The sequence below is a fragment of the Ischnura elegans genome, chromosome 3, assembly GCF_921293095.1.
Source record: "Ischnura elegans chromosome 3, ioIscEleg1.1, whole genome shotgun sequence".
In the NCBI taxonomy this organism is placed as follows: Eukaryota; Metazoa; Arthropoda; class Insecta; order Odonata; family Coenagrionidae; genus Ischnura; species Ischnura elegans.
In genome coordinates, this window is record NC_060248.1 from 21,519,029 (window position 1) to 21,540,958 (window position 21,930).

The window sequence follows — 21,930 nt, forward strand, 5'->3', positions numbered from 1 at the left end:
ACTATAGAGCAGGGAGTGTGTGATAATATTTAGGAATTTGATATTTCTTATTTTCCTAAATAAATCTCGCTTGCGTGTGTTAAACCTGCTACTGAGTCCTATTGCAGGTAGACTATGTTAAGCCATTTTATTATTCGACGAGCCGACTTGTGGAATTAAATTGGTGAATAATGATGATCGAAGGCTATCAATTGAGGTATTCGGATACAATTCCTTTTTAGGTGCCATCATCAGACTTATACCTATGTTATTAAATTCGTATTCTAGTTACTGCGTAGCGATAATACACATTATGCTCACTTTTTAGCTGGTAGGCTCTATTTTACTCCGTTGGAACTTATGATAACAAGAGAGTATTCTAAATATCGTGCGTGTGTGTCAGAAGACTTGGAAATTCACTCGAGTTCCCTGATGTCCAAATGTGCTTCATGATTTCAGGAAAGCCCTCGTTTCGCGAGTAGGTACTAGCGGAGCGGAGGGGTCATGGGGTTCAAACCTCCCTCTCCCCCTGAAATTATTTGGGAATAGTGATCTTAGAGAACGCAGCACTCCCCATAGACCGAACTTTGTCCATGCATTGTGAACGTTCTACCAATTGTAAGTATTAAATTAGAAAAAAGACATCTCGGTGTTTATTCAGATTTACCTCCTTTTTTAAAATTTTAAAATTTGAGATGCAGGTAAATTTAGGTAAGACTTAATTGTATCTTGAAAATTTCAAGATGATCGCTTCATTTTCAAACAAGTATTTGATCTCGAAGGTAATATGGCCGGTTAAACGGGGCAGATACCTTGCTGTATTGCACCCCTCGTTTGAAAACACAAAACAAAAATTTTCTCTCCCCTGATTTCACTCCAAACAATTCCCGACTACGACCTTGTAGGTCTCTCCCGAGAGAATGAGATCTCATTGCGATCAGTCGCGAGTAAGAATAGGGAACTTGCATATATTTCAGATATAATCAATAGCCCCAAAATTATATAAAAATATATGTTTGCATACCTCGGTGAAAGTTTTTTTATTATTTTATGACGTGGTTTGCGATATTTAATGCATCAAAGTTCACGAGAATTTTCAAATGCAAGTGAGAAGCGAAAACGCCCGATGATTGGCTGGTAGAAAAGTGACGTCATAGTTCAGTACGAGGCACGGCGGCACGGCCATACTTGAATACATGCGACGGCGTGGTTATGATTCATTTATTGAAGTGCAGACTTATCGGAGTTGTTCATTGTGACTTCAGGGCTATTATTTGATCTATTTCTCCTCCATTGAAAGCGATAGATTGCGTAAAGATGAAGGCATATGGTTATTCTTAGGCTGATCCTAGCAAGCTTCCTGTTACTGATTCCATCATGATAACAGGGTATTTTAGTGAAACTGTAGACTTCGTCGGCTCAGAAAGTCGATGCCGAGAAATGGAAAGGTAGCTGATGTGCATCTGTAATGTTTTATAGTTCATAACAAAGTGAGACTTGCGTATAATATTGGCGAAAGCGTATACTCATGTGAAATGTGTATTCTTTTGGCAGTCCGGTAGAGTCTTATGGTGAACTTATTTCCACCTCGAAGCTGTCGATGATACTTTCAACTTAAAAATACCTTGCCTGGAGGGCGACAGGAAGCTCTGAGGAAGCCAGACTATTAATGTTTCAATTTAGTAGCGATAATATAGACGAACTTCCAACACAATCTACCGTCTTGTGACTAAAAACCCCGAAGCCACTTCCTATTCTGCAGAAAGAATCGGTCAATCGCACTTCGATCAATATAATAAACACAACGTCTTCAGGTGTTCATAAGTTACTTTTGAAATGAAATACTTCCTAAATTAGCATTAAAATGTGCATGTTTTCCAAACAGAGTCTTTAATACATTTTGGGAGCTTTTCTCACGATATATCTGAAGCCTACTCTAAAGGCGAGCTCATCGTCATTGCGATCGGTTGTCACTAAAAAAATCCGTATCGGAAATCCTAGAGGGATGACCTTCGACGATGACCATGATCACCTGCACTCTCACTATCACTGGAACCCGTGGTGAAAATAACATCCCAATTCAATTTCTATTTGGTTTTAACTGGGGAAAGAGCAACATATAGAACTGCACATTCTTTGGGCAACTTTGGGTTTGACTTTCCCTCAAACACCCCATTTCCCCTGTGGTGCACATCAGTCCTATCTTTATACGATGGCCTGACAACCTTTAAATGGATCCTTGGTTTATCCTGACAACCAACTAAATGGAAATTGCTGATCCACACATGTCCATTCTTATCTCCATAATTTCCAAATCAAAGGCCGCGGAACATTCCTCTCGTGACTCAACTTTTTTTGAAAAGCAAGCAACGGCGCAGAATAAAATCAAAGAATGCTGCGATTCATTTTTTGTGACCACCTCTGGATTCCATTCTTTTTCCATCTACAACTTCCTTTATCTTTCGGGGTAAACTATGTGACAAGATAATGTTTAAATATTTTCATTAATTTATAACAAAATATAAGTTCTAAAAATACCCAAAAGCCATTTTTTTGATCCGCACTGATGAGTGTAAATTAATGTGGAAGATGAATGCTGTAGACGTAGTAGTTTTCCTTAGGTTGAGTTGCAAAGTTCATGAAGTTGACAAAACGGCTAATTTTTCGGTGCGCGGAGTCATTTATTGCACTGGCCGTGTCTACATTTTTGAATTTTTTTGTAATAAAATAAATCAGAATTTAGGATAAAATTGCCTTTAAAATGACGTATAGTTCATTATTATAGCATGCAGTGAATCCAGGATATAAATTTGCAAAGTACAGCGGCACATCATTTTGACGCCGACAGTAGAAGAAAACGCTGTCTTCTTGGCTGGCACTCGAATGCATGAGGATCAACGTTGCTCTATATTTTCATATTTCCTCCCTTGATTTTAAACATCATGGAATTTTCTATTTCCTTCCGTAACTGAAATTGAACAAGTGCCTTAATAATTTGAGTCCATCGTAACCATCGAGAAACACCTACCTCGATTTTTGTTCGGAAGTTGAGTTTTTATTCTACGGCGGCCGAATTATCAAAAAATCTCAGTTTCAAGTTATTCAGTCAATGAAATATGGAAATGTTATTTATATTAAAGGTATCTTCGCTCACAAAGCACACGGGTTTATCATTCCGTTTATTATACTCTTATTTTTCCGTAACGCTCATCCCGACAGACGGCTTGCATCGAGGCTTTTCTTCTAATTTCCTCCGTGGGAATGCAGACGAAAATTTTTTTCTGGGGTGTTATTGCACAGAGGAACAATGCACCACTTGTAATTTTTCCTTATTTCACCCACGTTCTCCTTTAAACGCAACGTGGCTCTTCCAAACCTGCAGTTACTGGGCTTGGATCTTGGACTCGTACTGAACTATGACGTCACAGCCAAAGATTAGTGGGGGCGGTATTTTTTAGCCCGCGAAACTCGGGCGACTTTTGGGAGTCATTTTCTAGGGTATAAACTGAATTTTAAGCGGAAAAAAGTATATTGCGGTACTAAGTGTTTACTGTAGTATATCAGCATACTGTTTATAAAAAGTATGCAATTTCCCTATTCGTCGGTGATGCGTCAGATATACCACCGTTTATTGAGTCACCTTCGTCTGCTCAACACTCACTGGGGACTTTCGTTCTCCTTGTAGTGACATAACCGGATTATTCATCGATCGTCATATTCGTTGGGAGTGCTGTGTTGTGAATCTATGGACTTGAGCATTGGCGGATCTAGGGCACGGGGGCACGTGTGCTCCCCCCAGACCCTTAAAATATATGTAAGATTTTTTATACGGTCCCATTATCATGGCGTTCGCTGTGTATTACGAGGTATCCTTGTGTCCCCTCAGAACAAAATCCTGGATACGGCCTTGGACTTCAGAGTAGGGAGTAAGAGGTGTGAAATGACTAAAACTTTCGCGGTCCATAATTTTTTTCAATATTAATGGCTTTTGGAGTGACCCGAGTCAGTATGGAGTCCGTGACGCATTCACTAGTGATAGTGCTACTTGGAAGTAAAAATTATCTCACCGGGATTTTAAAGTGAAAGTGACGTTCCCTTTTTCCCTGGTCTCTATCCGTATCACGTTGTTGTCACGATTTTTGACGTTATTAACCTTGGAAAGTGTATCAGCTGTACACCCTCTTCTTATTTTTTGCACAATTCCGCAGTTAATTTTTATCCAGTCTACAGTAATTTACAGTAGACCGCCATGGAGGTGCATATTTTTAAGAAGAGGTGGAGTGATACCAGAATACTGATTATCATCGACTTTGGAGTTGTACTTCGCAGATTTGTTTGAGGTATGTTTCCATTATTTTTTTTAACATCAAGAATCAGCTTGTATTCTAGGTTTAATGCTCTATTCAAATGTTTTATTGCAATCAGATGCATTGTTCACTCACCTATTCAATTCGTCCTTTGGTCGGCCTCTAACACAAAGTCCGTTCGGAGTATTTTTATATCAGAGCAATATACTTAATAGTTTTAAGGGAAAAAATTGCTGCCGGCAGAAATCATGTCGTTACTATGTTCAACGTGTGTTCTCGTCCTAATTCCTCTGTTGATGACAGGTACACTCTTTAGACTTCAAATTAGTTTTTGTGGTAGCATACGGTCCAAGCATAGGTATTTCGGAATCTAGGTCTGAAATGGTATTAAAATATTTAATCGAACCTGCAACGCCGACCTCACGCGATATTCTTCTTCACGTTAACCTACATCTCGATCACATTTCTCTCCTTCTGCTTACGAATTCGTTCGTCAAACAAACCGTCCTACGATAGAGATTCAGAGCTAAAAGTTGAATTGCTAATTAACATGCTTATTGATATCGCTCATCCAAAATCAAATTACCAATAAGTAGCTTCATTATTTTACCCAACTGCTCTCCATTTTTTTACAGTCTAAATTTGTCGGTCTTTGTAAATGGTATTTTGATATTTTCCAATTTACTGGAGGCATTAGGGATACATTCCTTCCCAATCTTTATCACTGCGTAATATACAAAAATGAATAATACCTAATTGTCTTTCGGCTATTAATCTTGTAGACAGCGTGACATTTTTGGAAATGCTGGTTACGGGCCCTTAGATTATCGATACCTGTCCGTCCTATGATAATGAGTAATATATCTCTCTCGATATTCAGATCATTTTGATAGGTCTCTGTATCGAGGTAATTTTTATGCTATAATTTTAGTTCAGTGATGATCTTTGGAATTCTCAAACAGTCTAAATTCATGAAAAACGATACATGCAACATTATTCATGCTTTGTTCAATTAATCGGAAAGATTATTTTGTTTCATTTAAATTTTCGTGGAATTTCACGATTTATGATAGAGAGGCATGGATTTGTCAGTCTTTAGACACCTTTCGGATGTAATCATTAATCGCTGCCAGGAATTTAAGCATTCATTCCCGTTCTTTTGTCTATGCGAAGAGAATTATAACGCTTAATCGCTCCTCCCTCTCTCCTCTTTTCCATGTCGTCAATTCTAATGACCCTCTCTCCCCCATTGAAATAAAGTCGAGCTAATGAGTTTCTTCCCCACCTCCCTCTACCCCACACCCTTGCGTCTCTTCCTCAGCTCAGTATCACCTTCCCTTCTTCATAGGATAACATTTAGGTTACAAACTGATGAAATAAATTACTTTGTTCTGTTATGTTGTTGAGTAATTGTTACAGAAAAATATTCTCTTTTAGTTATGTTATTCATAACTGACAATGAGTAATACAGTTCTAAAGATATTAATTACAGGTTTTTTTCTATCGAAACATTAGTAACAGCTGAAATACACGGTTCTTTAAATATTCTCTTTTAGTTCTGATATGTGCCACGAAACTGTACAGCTCCAACGGTTAAACCAAGATTTTTTTTATTCTACCGAAAAATTAATAACAGATGAAATGTACGGAAACTTAACCCTATTTGGTAAAGAGTATAATATGAAAATCAGTTTATTGCGTAAGTATAAAATAAATTAGTCCCAGGGCCAGCACACCTTCTCAGAGTCCTGATACTATTGGTGGCATTTGGACCGTCCACCAGAATTTTATCGTCCCTCTTTATTCTTTACTATTATTGATTTGTTATTTGTCCATTATAATTTTATTTTAGAATGGCGCAGAATATATCAGAGAGCTGCCAGGTACGTGATAGGTTGTTACGATAGTCTTGTAAGTGTAACTGACCTGATGCGTAGTTTTCCGCGGCGTTGTCTAGATGATGCCTCCATGTTTCTGGGTTTCACCGCGTGGATTTTCTTTGTGACGACAGTTTCTCCGGTATTCCAACCGGCGTCTTCAGGTCGATGTCGGGATTCAATTTTTGGTGACTTATTTAATTCATTTTTGGCGCCAATTTTTCATGCTGGATGCTGTTTGTTCCACCTTCTTTTCTCTCGTATGACCCTCTTCCACGAGCTGTGGAGAGGGTAGCCGTCTTCTCTATTCATGTTTTCCGGTGTCTTGAATATTTCAATAGCCTCCTTAATTAGCCTGGAATAATATCTATTTTCTTTTGCAACAACTGTTGCTTCGTCAAACACTATCTGGTGTCCGGGTTCGCTCCATGCATGCTCCGCAATGGCGGAGAGCTGAAATTGCTTATTTCTTGTGGCTCTTCTGTGTTCCTGGATGCGCACTTTCATTGATCTACACGTCTCTCCTATGTAGTCTTTGCCGCATGAACATGGCACCTTATAGACACCTTCTTGAATGTCGTGCGGCAAAACGTCTTTGTATTAGAGCCACATGCAATAAAAATGAAATAATTTTCTACCACTATTGATAATGCATAATGATGGAGGAAAGTTTTATAGATGAATAAAGAAATGGTAGGGTAATGAGATGAGAAGTACGAAAGTTTATTCCCTCAGAAGTTGCATATTTTAAGGAGCCAAGGTAATGGAATTCCCTTGCATTCAGCGTCGGCTGCGAATCATATGCCTCTTTCGTTCAAAAGTTGAACGCACCCTGGATAATGGACAAAACCTTAAGCTTCTTACCTATCTTCTCGAAGGATTAAAGTGCCTGGAATGATTCATCGGGAAGGCAGTATGTGCGAGCTCATTTGCCGTCAGACGACGACGGCCTCCTCGGCATAAGACTTACGAGCTTCATGGGACAAGCCTCTGAAACGAAGCGCAGAGATAAGAGAAAGAAATTTTCGCGAGGAAAAGTTTTCTTCGCGATCGCCTATAAGCCGCTTAAAAAGAATGATTCGGTGGGCCCGAATATTTTTTTTCACTAGAATCCGTCTCCTGTTCATGGCCCGCCTCTCATTTGATGAACGCAATCACTATGAGGAGATATTTCCTCGTCGAATTTACTTTTCTTGGAATAGAAATGAGGATACGCCCAGGGGGAGGGATTTTGAGAGGAAGCGGGCGAATTGGCTGAAATCCCCCTGGCTGACGGAGGCACCAAGGCGCTCCAACATAGACGAGGAAGGCTTAATTTATTAATATCATTAATTTCCTAAAAATTAAAAAAAAATAAGAATCCCACTTCTAAGCTAATTGAAAACATGTAAAATTATTATTTTTTTAAATAGTATAATACTACGCTATAATGAATCTTCTCCATTTATATTTATTTTAAGTATTATTTCAAGGCTAATGGTGTAAAAGTAAGCGCAGGGGTTAGCGATACTGTTGAATTTTTAATCGTACAGTTAAGTGAAAGTATTTCATTGGATGGCCATGTACGAAATATATCCGTTGCGTCCTACGAATTCAGTGATGGTGAGTTTTTATTATCTCTCATTTCATGCAATGCTAGACTGAATTCAAGATAGAATTATTAGAAGGCCCTCTGACTTCCCCTAAATATTTATAGCCCAAATGCCCGATTTCCAAAGTTAGAGTATTCACCAAAATGTATAAGTAAATGTTACATTCCGCCCTATTGTAGGGAATTACTTTCCTAACTCTGCATGAACTAGTTCCTGTGAAATCTCATATCGCAATCGCTTTTACTATTGCCACAAAATTTATCGAATCGCGGAAGCTAATTGGATTTTATAATTTCGTGTATACACATAATTTTGAATTTCTCCCCTTTTCTAACCCAAGTTAGGCTGTCATGCACTCGTAAGTAGTCTAGATGAAATCGCTGCAATAGATAGCCCTCGCCGTGTAAGTATGAAAATGGTAAGAAACAAATTTTACGTCTTGTACACGTTTGCCAAAGAAATAATTATTGGAGTGAAATTTTCTCTGGTCCTCCACCGGATGGAAGACTCCTTTTCTGTTGAGGTTTCGATCACTGACTCGGTAATCGTAATCAGGACCTCTTCATCGTCTGCAAAAATGGAGTCGCCCACCTGGTGGAAGTCTACAGACAAGTTTCATTTGATGATACGTCGGGAAGGCTCAAGGTTTTTTCTTCTAAGTATTAATTCTAACCATTAGCTTTTAAATAAAAGCGCAAAAATGCAAACTATCATTTTATGAGCTCTCGTCATTCTCTATTCGTAGCATGTACTCTTTCGTGACTTGGTATATTCAGTGAGTGCGAAAATTATCCTGTTGAGATAAACTCTCCGATTCGAAATACATTGTTTCATTTGCAGGGAGGAAAATTTAAGCTTTTAAGCAAATATTTGATGTATGTTAGCTCATATGGACTTCCCTGTTTGTGCCCAAATATTCTGTGAGCAAGCCAGTTATCAAGTAAGGAGGAAGTAAAATAAAACACATTCCCTGTGCGACCTCCAATCCCCGAGCAAGGTCAAGGGAGTGTGTATATACTTTGGAGATTCAGGGAGGCGAGAACGTCGCCAGATGAATGGGAAAAAATTCCGTCCTCCAACCTACCGTGTATGAATATGGACTCTGGTATTTGCACAGATCAATGAAGTCGGCCCATAAATGTTCCCGTTGATTCCGATACGTGTGACGCGATATTATGACATCTATGACCATCCTTATGCCCACACCGTCATTGCTTTTACTAAAATCATCGGCATCAGTTTGTATGCATGCTTCATTTACTCTCCACGTACCGTACTCACGACGGAACATCAACGTCAAGGAAGCGAGTGACTGAGGTCGGAAGGCTTAATTAGTCCTGATGCGGACGGCCATTATATCGGCTCACACACAATATATTTTAAAACCCTATAATCCAATATTAATTTTTGGAGGATGTAGATTATTTTATTCTTATTAACCACCTAAACCCAAATACTATGAATAACAGCATATTGATGTATTAGAAAGATTACAGATGCTTCTTTCCCTTTGGTGCTACGTTAAATAGTCCTCACAATTTCTCGCTGGAGCCTGCGGAAGAAGGCTTGTGATAAGAAGATAAAAACAAGCAATTTCATTTGAAGATAGAGAAAAACACTCATTAATCTCAAAGATGTGCTTTTCCTCCTTCGACCCGCTAAACAAAGTTAGGTTCAACTTAAAACGAATGTCACGAAGTGTGCGAAAGCCATGCGAAGCTAAGAATGGATTTTAGGCAGGTACCCAGAGGGGTACCCACACCTTTATTTGAACACCACCACCACCCTTATTTGAACAAAAATGTTATTCGCGTAAATCCTTGATCTCACCTCCCTTATTTTTTACCCTTTTGGTACAAACTCAAATATGAATGAAATTTTATTTCAATCGGACGTAGTTAACCGTGCCGAATAGAACGAAACGTTTAAAAGGGGATTTCAATGGGAAATTGGGAGTGTGTGGTTTTTTTTGGCCGGGTGAAATTAAAAAATTAATAATTTAAGACATAGTTTTAACGAAAATAGCACAAATGATGACTTCTAATGCCAAAAATGATGCATCATTGATTACAGATACTTTTTAAATCAATATTTCCATCATGCGAAATCATTATTTTTCCATTGTTCTGACAACGGCACCAAGGAATTTATGATTTTGTACCTGGTTCGTTCTATGGCAGAGGAAAAAAGTCATTATATTACTTCTTCAGTTCAGTGATTCAAAAATTTTAACCTTCTCTATATAAGTTGTTGCACTAAATCCTAGTTACTTGTCAGAAATGTCGAAAGTGTTCCATGTAATAACCTCATGTCCGTCTACGGGCGTGAAAAAAATACCTCTCTTCAACTTCCCAATCTTATTTATCGTTTTCTATTTTATATTTAGATGAAACATGAAATGAAAATATGTAGTATAGGATTGAAGGATGGTTAGTAGTATCAAATTGTATATACAATCGGATCTTCCATCAAATTTTTCAAGACGAGTTATGTTCAATGAATCTCCTTTTTAATATTAGATAATTTGTGGATAAATTACGTTTGATGTTTTAGCCTCAGAATGGTCTGAAAAGGGCGATTAAAATATAACACATCAGATGCAATACCATGCGTACTGCATTATTGTTTTGAAAATGCCTCTGTAATCGCTTAACCCCTGTTTCAAAAGTTCCACGACTTTTCTTAACGAACGAACACTGAAATCACTGTGTATTGAACTTGATTGAAATTAGCTGGTAAAATTTTTCCTTCCGCCAATTTCATTTTGCGTATTACCCGAGGACTCTGCGCCTTTGATTCGTTTTTTTTTCATTTCAGCTCTGAAAAACACATTCTATCATCTATAATCTGTAGCTCTTTCTTCCTGGAGATGTTGCGTCCGATCCCTAAAATCCCATCCGCCTCCCGTTAATCCACGTAATCAGCTCCATTTTTAGCAATTTGGCTTTAGTAGTCATAAATTATTTCCTGTTTGGCGACTAAACTCGATACCCTGGCTGAAGGGACTACTACCCCAAGAGTATGCGATCTCTTACCATTTTTCGCTATAGTTGCATTTAATAATGTCTGCCAATAATCAACGATTAATCCAACTTTAAGCATTATACGGACTAAATATATAGTCGATTTAATAAAATTTATGGTTCTCCGATGCGTGTGAACAAATAGGTACGTCGTTGACGACAAAATATAAACATAGGCAACCTGCACAGCACCAAAGCTTCCACCTATAGTAATTTTCTGGCTGCGTGTAAGCTTGGGACAATTTCTGATTAATATATCAGAGCAGTTACCTATTTAAGCGGATGAAACAATTAAAATAACCAAATCACTAATGGCCGTGTAGACTTCCTATATCGGCAGTCCCAAGGGTGATTGATCAGGGAGAATCTGTGCATGTTTTTCACGCAACTTCGCGTTCGATTCAGCACGGATAGGAATATTCCGAAAATTCCGATTTTAGAGGTATTGTAACAAAATTTGGGGCTAGAGCTGAAAATTTTTTTGAGCCTGAAAATAAGGGACACCCTGCACAGAGAGAGAATGAGGACTCAAGGGGGCCTTTATGTGAGAATGAGAGCCCTTTAAGGGATACAACACACCGAGGCCGGGACCCAGTAATTCAACTAATAAGTCCACGCACCTGGGGAGGGGAGTGGAATGGGAAGGAAAAAGGATGGAGGCGCCGCCGCCGCGATAGGAGCCCGTCGACGCCTCCAGGGTAGGGATAGGGATGGAAAGGTGGAATAGGGTATACCCTCGCCGCTTTGAAATCGACCAGGGTCCAATATTAGCGCAACCATAACTTGTTGTGCCAACGATTTTGGAAAATTTATCGGTAAAAGAGAAAAATCCAAAGATCAAATCGTTGGATAATCCTACATACAGTCCGTCTACATGCAGTCCGTCCTTTTGAGAGCGATATATGCTGCTGCTTCGCGCTCTTTGTGATTGGTTTTGAAAAATGCCTTCAGTGCCGCGACGAGTGTAGAGCTATTCCCTTATTATAAAGATTAGCAATATAGTTCTTTCACTCGTGAGGAATGACGTTGATAAGTATGGATCTGTGATAATTTATCATCGCAAAAATAAATTTCAGCTAACAAACGTAATTTTAGCAAATTACACAGCGAAATCGGATCGCTCTGTGACACGATTGGCGAGTTTCGAAAATGCGAAAAAATGCGTTGAGACAGCGCATCTGGTGGCCTACTGGAGAATTATCTATTTTAATAATAATGGTATGTACAAAAGTTGGATGTTTGTTAATAATTCGCTGCTCTCATGCGGCACCCCCTTCAGTTAGAGTTCCATAACTTGTTTCGGCATCTCTTTCCAAATTTCTATCTCCACTCTTTCCACCACGCGCCATTGACCACCTCTGAGATCGCCAAGAGCTCGTAGACTCAGAAAATGCATTTCTCATAGCATTGCTCTATACAACCTCCCCATTCCCTCTTATTTGAGAGTGACGTCCGCTGTCCCGCTAGAGAATTTGTCCTTCGCTATTCGCAAATGCTTTTTTTTCAATTCTACCCACTACGGCTGTCAAGTGCATGCTGAGTCGCCCACGTATGGTAGACGTCTATTGAATGCTCCGTTCCCGTAAAGTTCCCTTTACATTCTTTTCCAATACTTTCAAAAAATGCCAGGGGCAAACCGATTCGCGTCCTCCGTTCCACATAGAGATTGGCAGTATTGGCGATGCCCTCACTTATCTAGCATGCATTCGGAATTCATCTCTCTCGGTCGGAAGAAATTTTGAGGATCGATTGAGATGGCTCTACTGAGAGACGAAGTAAATGCTATTTTCAGGAAAGTTAAAATGCCATTCCCTGTCGAGAAATTATTTGGCTCTCTATGCGATCACAATCGCAAATTGTTACTATTATTATTAATTTTACCGATTAAGGGAGGTTTCCATGGAGAATTTTAGAAGTATGAGAAGTATTCAGGAAGTTTCCCTTCCCTTCCTGGACTTCTCTCTTAATTTCACAGTAAGATCTATTCTATTTCTATAAAAAATCATAGCCAAGTGGGTCGAGTGCTTAGCTGTTGATGGAAGGGTCTCGGGATTGAGTCCTGGGTGAAGCCTTCGGGCACCCTAAATTATAATACTTGAAAGGAACGATGTGGCCATGTGCAGATTACGGGTAGATAATAAATTATGCTTTCTTTAAAAAAAACTGGCCATATTCATTCATCACCATATGTCATTTCATGGAAATGATGAATTAAGTAAAACCTCTCAGTTCTACATACTGGCCGAACTTAAAACGAATCAGTGCTGTAAAAAATGTCCAAATAAACTATTTAAATTCAAACGGCACCGCATCCAACTCAACTAATAGGAAAATGTAATCACTGAATTAACTGCGTTCCATGTAGTCTAAATTTAATTTTAGCGTCGAAACATGAGCCATGGAGTTAGTAGTTCTTTATCAACTAATCCGGGAAGGTGGGAGGAAGCATTCGTTTTGAATCGTAATCTAGCCCTTCGTGGGGGAAACATCAAAAATTTGTTTGCTCCCTGGAGGTGTGGTTAGTCGCAAAGAATGTGTATTAGGAGGGAGGAGGTGAAGTTCCTCCCTGGGGGTGGGGAATTTCGCCTCCGGAGTCAAACGACGTCACTGGGGAAGTCATTTCCAGATTGCTCGCGCATTCTCCAAGTCTAGGTTTTCAGGTTTCACGTCAAAAGCTACTAAATCAGGTTTTGCCCATTGCAGTGAGAATTTAAGTCATCGTTCATCCTCGTCCCTCTTCCTTTTTTTCCTTGTACTCTCAGGGATAGCCACGATTTCTCGAGTAATACAATTAATAGCGTCACTCTCTAGGACGACTCAATTCATGTTTTTTTCCATTGGCTTTTATTTTTTTCTAATTGCATTTTCTGAGATTTTTATTTTTCTTCCTTCTTGTTATTTTTGAACGTTGTTTGGCTTGAGTTTCTTCGCGGTAGCTAATTTAAAATTTTCTTACCTTGCATGGATATATTTTACTAATTACTAACCTTTGGCTAGTTTTGGGTTTATATGCGATTGTATTTGTGTTATAGTCTCGAGTAGCATGATGGGATGCACACTTAGTGGGAGATCATACCATGGAAGAATCCTTCTTCTATAATCATACCATCAGTTATGAATGTGTCCGTACTGTTTTGTTATTATGTGTGTTTTCATGACCATGTGGTATGTATTGGGGGATCCTGTTGCATGCTGGTGATTAATCAACCTTCGCCGAACAAGTTAGAGGTGGCTCATAAAATAATTTACTGAAATAGAAGGAGAAATGTTAGGATGACCAAAAATTGGTCATATCCGTATTCCACATATATTTAAACCATCAGAAAGAGACGGAAAAAAGGTTCAGGAATCGCTACATTATTACTACTGTCATTATGCTGGTGATTGGTCACCCCCTGCCCAAAACTGTAGAGGTGGATCGCAGGGTATTATGACCAGTAAATGTAGATGTAGCCGGGAAAAGAATGGAAACTTCCCTTTGCTCAAAAAGAAATCGATTGAAGCCAGCAATATTCTGAGGCTGTGGTCATTGAGATTTGTTACATGCTTCGAGGGATTTCTTTACATCCATATTGTGCCCTGAAAGCAAGCCCAAGTGTGTTTACCAATTGGTGTACACATACATGCAAAACACTACATGTGTGCCTCATGTTTATGAAAAAAGCATCCCATAACTTTGCCGTGGTGTGAACTCACTCGAGGCATGTAGAGTTTTATTCGACGAATGGCTGGGACTGACATTCAATAAAAAGGCCAACTGCCATAAACTTTAGTTCAAACATGCAAAGTTTGTAAGCATAAATGAAATCAATTGAATACACAAATCTTACTCCCCTTAATAATTCAAAGAAATAACGATATCTTGCGCCTGTGGGACATCTCATTTATATTTTTTCTGTATCACTGCTGCGAAATAATATAGAATTTACCTCAGTTGAAAATTCTTGCGGCTTCCATATCTATAATTGCAAGAGAAATCATATTAATAAGGCAATTCGGACTACTCTGAAGGAAAGAAATTATTTTCAGTTAATCAAATTTCGATTTGCCAATTCCGATTTGTCTATTCGCTAAAGGCCGAAATTTGGCTTCAAATTAATCGTTAAGAACTTCTAGTCGATATATTCAAAGTTAATTAGAGAAAATTTAAGCGTTTAGTGTCTCGATAATATACTTAAGGAAGAGTAAAATCCCGGTATTCTTTTTGAATGTTGATATGTAACAAATTAATATTCATCTAGGTAGCAGCTGGCGTTACCAACATAAAAATACTTCCGATCTGTAGAAATCAATGGTTTTAATGTAAAGAGACGTGTAAATGTCAATTTTACTCATAATGTTGTAGACGTGAAAGGAATTATTTGCATCAACCTTTAAAATTCGCTATTAAAAATCACCGACGCAATTGATATCAATAAACCATGTTGGACTCGATCATACGGCTGCTAGCCATTGTAAGTAGGTAACGTACGTAAAAATTGAATGTACTTGAATATCACGTCTTAGATTCTCATGTAGTTTTAGGGTAATCTCTCTTGGAGAGAGGGATGCAATTTCTTCCTTCGCGTGAGCTATGCATCGGCGTCAGCTAATCATCCTACAGGGTAACTTTCCTTAACCTTGTAAAATCTGAAGGTCGTGATGGCTTCTTATCACTTGCCCTGCACTCTGCTATCTCCCGCCGCCATAAACATGGCTGCGATCGGTAAACAACCTGCGGTTCATTAGTCATTTCTGGTTTCACATTACGTATCGTCTGCGTCTACTGGCGGCGTATCTCCCTGGAAATATTCCAACCCAACAACTTGAAGTGTATAAAAATTAAAAAGAAGAACTTTGTGCTTTCACATGAATATTTATTTACACATTTACTCAAAAATGTGGAACGCTCACGATTTTGCGTGTCATCCTTGCGCAGAGGCCATGCTAATCGCTTTCACAAAGTTACGCCTCAAACAATCAATTTTAACTGGAAGTGTGATTTAACGTACACTTATTTCTTCCTGTCGAGCTGCTCAAAAACCTAAGTGGCTCACCTCGTAAGGACTGCACCATCCACCCTACCAAACCTCTGTGTAGGTGACTCGCAGGGTATTATACACATGTAAAATATGTGCTTTATGTGTTATTGACTATGCAGGTTGCCTTCAATCTCTGTCACAATTGAAAAACAATATTTATTTATTAAAGTATTCTACCGTTTGAGGTAGGTTTACATGGAGTACTTGAGAAGAATTCTGGGATCCTCCCTCCCCATCAACCAATTCCCTCTTCAATTCACAATAAGGCCGACTCTCTTTCATTCTATCTAAAAATCCTATTCTTTTCCTTCCTCTCCCTCGGTTGCCTAACATTCTAACCTCTAACACTAAAATCTGCCTCTCCTCACCCACCATGTCCAGCAATTCATCGTCCCTCCTCCTCCCCATCCACTTCACCATATCCATTATTCGCCACACCCACATCTCGAATGCCTCCAGTCTTTTCTCGTCCTCCTTCCTAAGTCTCCACGTTTCTGCACCGTAAAGCGCTACACTCTAGATCAGACTCTTCACTAACCTTTTCTTTAAATTCTTACAATGCGAACCTCTCAGAAGCTCCTTCCACAAACAATATACATACATATCTATTTTGATCTCGCGTTTCATGACTCTCCACGTTTGTTTTTGTTATTATGTGTTTTTTTTACGATCATGGGGCATGCATGTAGGGATCCTGTTGCTTTCTAGTGATTGGTAGCACCCTTCCAAACACCCTTCTTTCTCTCCCCTCGCAGGGCACTATGTAGATGTAGGTAAAATTGATGAACGAACCCACTATGAAACGATATCTACATCTACATAATACCCTTGGAGCCACCTCTAGGGTGTTTGGCAGGGGGTGAAGATATGAAAGCTGTGGAAGGGGTTGTTTCTCTTGTGGAATTGGTATTGAAAGATTTTGGGGGCGCCGAGTTGGGCGTTGTCTCGGCAGGTGCTCGACCAAAAATGGGAGCACGCCATCAAATCGCGGAGGAATGGTCCATGGCATGGGGCGAGAGTGAAAAAAAGCTGCTGACATGGAGGAGGGCGGGTGGTTGTATTCAAAGCATCGTCTGTGACTCTGTTTAAGAAGAATGATACACGCTTAACCCTATTCCTTTGAGCAAATTTATTATTTCCCGTAGAATGTTCGCATCAGTTATTCTTATTTTCCATGGAATTACTTATAGCATCTGGTATCACCTAAAATTTTAATTAAAATTTCTTTTAGAAAGATAATTAATTGTAGCGGGCGTAACTTGGTGGAAATCCATAATCGTAGGAATAGAAGGATCAACAACTTTGCTATTTCCACATCGTATTTTATTGACACCGACCATGGTTTCGTTACAGAGTAACATTATCAAGGTTTTAGAAAGACTTTAGAAGCAATGGCGTAGCTTTTTTGTAATGTTTATGTATGTAACTATATTTATATTGAAATATGATGTAATAATATTTCTCTCTTGGAAGACTAAAAATTAATTAATTTTTTCGTAACATTAGCGCAGTGAAGTCGACGAGTCTTTTAATGGAACTCAACTTCATATATCTACATCTACATCTACATAATACCTTGCAAGCCGCCTAAAAGGCGTGTGGCAGGGGGTGTTAGGACACCAGCCGTTTACAGCTATAAAAAAAAGAAGTGCTCTAACGAGGTTGGGACAAGCGTTTATTAAAGTCCTTTATTGTTCGGGGGAAAAACGAATTCCCATATCTATCCGTTCGGCAAAAAATCTCTCTCAATTTATCGCTTCTGTCGGACCTGGAAATATAGTGTGGCTCTAAGATTATGTTCTCTGTGTCGCTCTTAAAGATATCCATTCTTAATTGTTCAAGCAATCCAAGCCTAGCGCGCAGCCTCCGAGTCTCCAACGGCTCCCAGCCTAATTCGCTTAACATCTGGGTAACACTGTCTGTACGCCCGTAGCGGTTTTTGACGAAACGCGCAGCCTTCCTTTGTATCTTATTCAGTTCGCGGATTAAGTCTTTCTGCACTGGATCCCATACACTCGCTGCATATTCAAGGTGCGGTCGGACGAGAGCGAAATAGCACCTTTCTTTTACTTTCTCATCCGAAAATCTTCCCACAATACGCTTGACGAATCCTAATTTCTTCAGGGCTATGCCGCAAATATTCTTTATATGTGTTCCCCACGTGAGGTTCGAGGTTATCGTAACTCCCAGGTACTTCACTTCGTCTGTTGCCTTTATGTTAATGCCATCCACTGCATAAACATTGTTAGTGTTGGATGAATTCCGCAAGAAATGTACCGCCATGCATTTGCTCAGATTGAGTTCGAGTCCCCACTCTTGACTCCACAAATGAACGTTGTTTAAGTCCGATGATAGAATTTCAGAGTCAGAGTGATCACTAATTTCGCGATAGATGACAGCGTCGTCAGCAAATAAACGTATTTTACTGCTAATGCGGGAGCAGAGATCATTAATGTATATAATGAACAACAGGGGGCCGATTACGCTTCCTTGTGGAACACCTGATGTAACTTTTACAACATCAGAGCTAATTCCGTCAAGAACTACTCTTTGTTTACGATCTCTGAGAAAGTCGCGTATCCAGTTTACAACTGTTTCGTTTAATCCGCATGACTGTAATTTGTATAAAAGTTTGTTGTGAGGTACAGTGTCGAAAGCTTTCTTAAAATCTAGAAATAGTGCGTCAACTTGTCTTTTCGATTCACCAGATTTTATAACGTCGTGAAGAAAGAGCGCGAGCTGTGTTTCGCAGGATCTATTTTTTCGGAATCCGTGCTGACAGTCATGGAGGAAGTTACGTCTGTCCAAGAAAGTCATGATATTACTAACAACGATATGTTCAAGTATCTTGCCTATAATTGATGTTAGTGAAATTGGCCGGTAGTTGCCTGGGTCATTTCTGTTTCCCTTTTTGAAAATGGGTGTAACGCTTGCAATTTTCCAGTCGGGCGGTAACTTCCCTTCAGAGAGTGACTTCTTGAATATGATCTCTAAGTAAGGCGCGATCTGTGGAGCTAACTCTTTGAGGACACGCGCGGGTATTCCCTCCGGACCCGGAGATTTACTATTCTTAATCGATTGTAGTAGTTTAGTTATCCCATCACGTTTTATAGATATTTCTTCCATCAAATCCTCAGTATATGGGATGTCTACATTGAATTGAGTATCGTCAGTAGTGTATACACTTTCGAAGTGGGCATTTAAAGTGTTAGCTTTGCCAATATTTTCGGTGACAAGTTTACCATCTTTATCAAATAACGAATCTACGGTTGAATGTTTTCCCTGAAGCTCTCTCGCGTACGACCAAAAGGATTTCGGATTTTCGTCGAGTAATTCACCAAGTACTTTTTTCTTAAACTTTCGCATTGCAGTTCGCATTGATTTCTTGGTTATTGAGCGTTGAGCAGCGTAACTTTCTTTAGCTTCAAGTTCCTTCGATTTATTACGAGACGTGATGGACTTTCTGTACAAGTTGTATAGTTTTCTCTGTTTCCTAAGTTCTCTTCTGACATCGTTATTGTACCAGCGAGGTTCCTTATTATCACATTTCAGTTTTTGCGGAATATGTTCGTTGATTCCTTGGCGCAGAATTTCTAAGAAACGTGTCCATATTACATCTGTGCTTTGGTCCTTTGATGTAACAACGAATTTTTTGTAGGAGTCATTAAGCATCTCGCCAAATTTAGTGAAGTTACATTTATCGAATAGGTAAATATTGCGTTTTGGTTTTACGGCTGACACCACATCAACTTTTAACGTCGCAAAGATTACTCTGTGGTCGCTTATACCGTCAATAATATCGACTTGTTTTATCAACTTAGGGTGGCTTACTGCTAAAAGGTCTAATAGCTTGTTTCCTCTCGTAGGTTTGTCAACTACTTGGGCGAGAGAGTGATTTGTAAGTATGTTGAGTAATACCTCGCTGATTTCTTTATTCCTTGAATTCGGTTTTACAGTGTAAGTATCCCAGTTTATGGATGGAAGATTAAAATCTCCCCCGATTACTATTACACCTTTACTGCTCCCGGTTTGAATTATTTTTTGAGAAAAGTAAATTGGTGTAGACCCATTGCTAGGATTTTACCTCAAAATTGTGATGATTTAGCTCATTTTACTGTAAAACCAAATTTTTTTCAGTATTTTAGATGCTTTGTGCGTTTATTATGAACTGAAGAACTGTTTTAAGCCACAGAATAAGTTCACATTTCAGTTTTGTTCGGGTGATGACTCATTTAAATATACATCTACATTCTACCCTGCAGGCCAGAGGCCAGGTGTGTCAAGACACACTAGTCATTAATAAAAAAGGAGAAATAGGAAAGGAAATTCGTATCCTACGTTCCACCAAGTGTTCATTTAAGTCCTTTATTTACCGGGAGAAAAAGAATTCCCATACCTGGATAATTCTCTCATAATCGTACAAAATTATGTCCATGGACTGCCATAAAATTCCAAACTTGTTAAATCAAAAATAAACTGTCATATTATTTTACGTACCCTTTTAGTAATTTTAGTGACAAATTAGTAAAGAAAAAAATTATATTCCCCAAATTCAATGTCCACAGACTGTGATCCGTCATGCCCGTGGACAGTCCCACATAGATTTACAAAGAGGTGTTTATTTTAACTTAACTTATATAAACTTAGCTAAATAAATTTTTATAAAATCTATCATTAAACAAGTTACAACAATATAAATATTTCAAAAGAGTTGATTTTATTTCATAATATTTATTATAAAATAAAATAAACATTTGTCCTACCAAAAATAGCAATGTCCGTGGACACACTGGAAAAGAGGGGAATAATTCACTGGAGATAGTGGTAGCCCTGAAAAACCAGTGTGCAGAGAAGGAGATTGTCAGCAATATTGGGTTGTTTGAGTTTATACTTGGTTAAGTGAATGTTTTAACGCTGGAAGATAAATTTTAGTTCAGTTTTTTGAAAGAGCCAAGATCATTAGTCATGTCCGTGGACAAGTAAAAATTAGTAGAATTAAAATCTTTTAGTAATAGCAGTTGAGATGCCTTTTACAGCTATAAGATGCAAGTTCAATGTAGTAAGGACAGTGTCCTAACTTCTTTATTGCTATTGTTAGTCCCAACTATAACTTTATTTTGAGGAAATCGTCATGTCCGTGGACATCATGTTCGTGAACTCTGCAGCCCATGGACATGACAGATGGTAACGGACATGATGATACAAACTTTTTCTAGTGAGTAATCACAACATTCCTCTTCTGCTGTGTACGTGGACATATAGGTATATCATGTCCGTAGACAGCACAAAAGTAAAAATAAAAAAAAACCAGTGTAAATAGTTCTAACGATCTCTGCCACTTACGTCATTAGATTGCATTATTGACACACTGTAATTACACAATTTCGGCTCTTACATAAGCAAAAATTATTTTTCTTTTAATTTGGCCTGTAGAAAATGTAAGTTTTTTTTGGGGGATCGTCCCTCCTATCCGTTCTGTAAAATATCTCTCTTAATTTTTCTATCGTTGGACCTTGAAATGTAACGATGTTTCGAGATGATGATCTCCGTCTCGCTCAGAAAGGTATCTACTCTTAATTGCTCAAGTAATCTGAGCCTAGCACGTGGCCTCCGAGATTCTAGCGGCTCTCAGCCTAATTCTCTCGCTCGCTAATGTATGCTCCCAAGGATTAAAATAGGTGGCGGCTATGACGAAATAAAAAATTCTTTTCAAAGTTTCTAATATACAAAGACTCAATTAATCAGGAAAATCCTTGACTTTAGGTGCCTCCACAAAAAAATGTGTAAATCAGAATAAATGATTTTTGTGGTGGGCTAACGGTGTCTTGTAAAGGGACGCACTAAAGCGAATGCTACGAAGAGCGGCGTGAGGATTTTTTTTTACCCAGGAAAGGGAGTTTTCGCTGCGGGCATAATCTTCACTCCAAGCCTGGCATTCAACAACCGCTTTCGGCGTGTTAGATCTGATTGACGGACGTGGAAATTAATCACCCAATTTAGATTTTTTCAACGCCGTGAGAATTACGTTGATTAGGCTCTTTAAGGTGTTATTTTTTTGATATTGTGCTATCCATTTTAGAAATAAAATTTCTCCGAAATTTTATGGAATCATTCTCATTTTCCTTAAATAC

General features: G+C 38.8%; 1 pseudogene; it reads right to left on the reverse strand.

The window, feature by feature from the left end:
• Window positions 1-15,652: 15,652 nt before the first annotated feature.
• On the reverse strand, window positions 15,653-15,711 carry LOC124156678 (annotated as a pseudogene).
• Window positions 15,712-21,930: the final 6,219 nt, after the last annotated feature.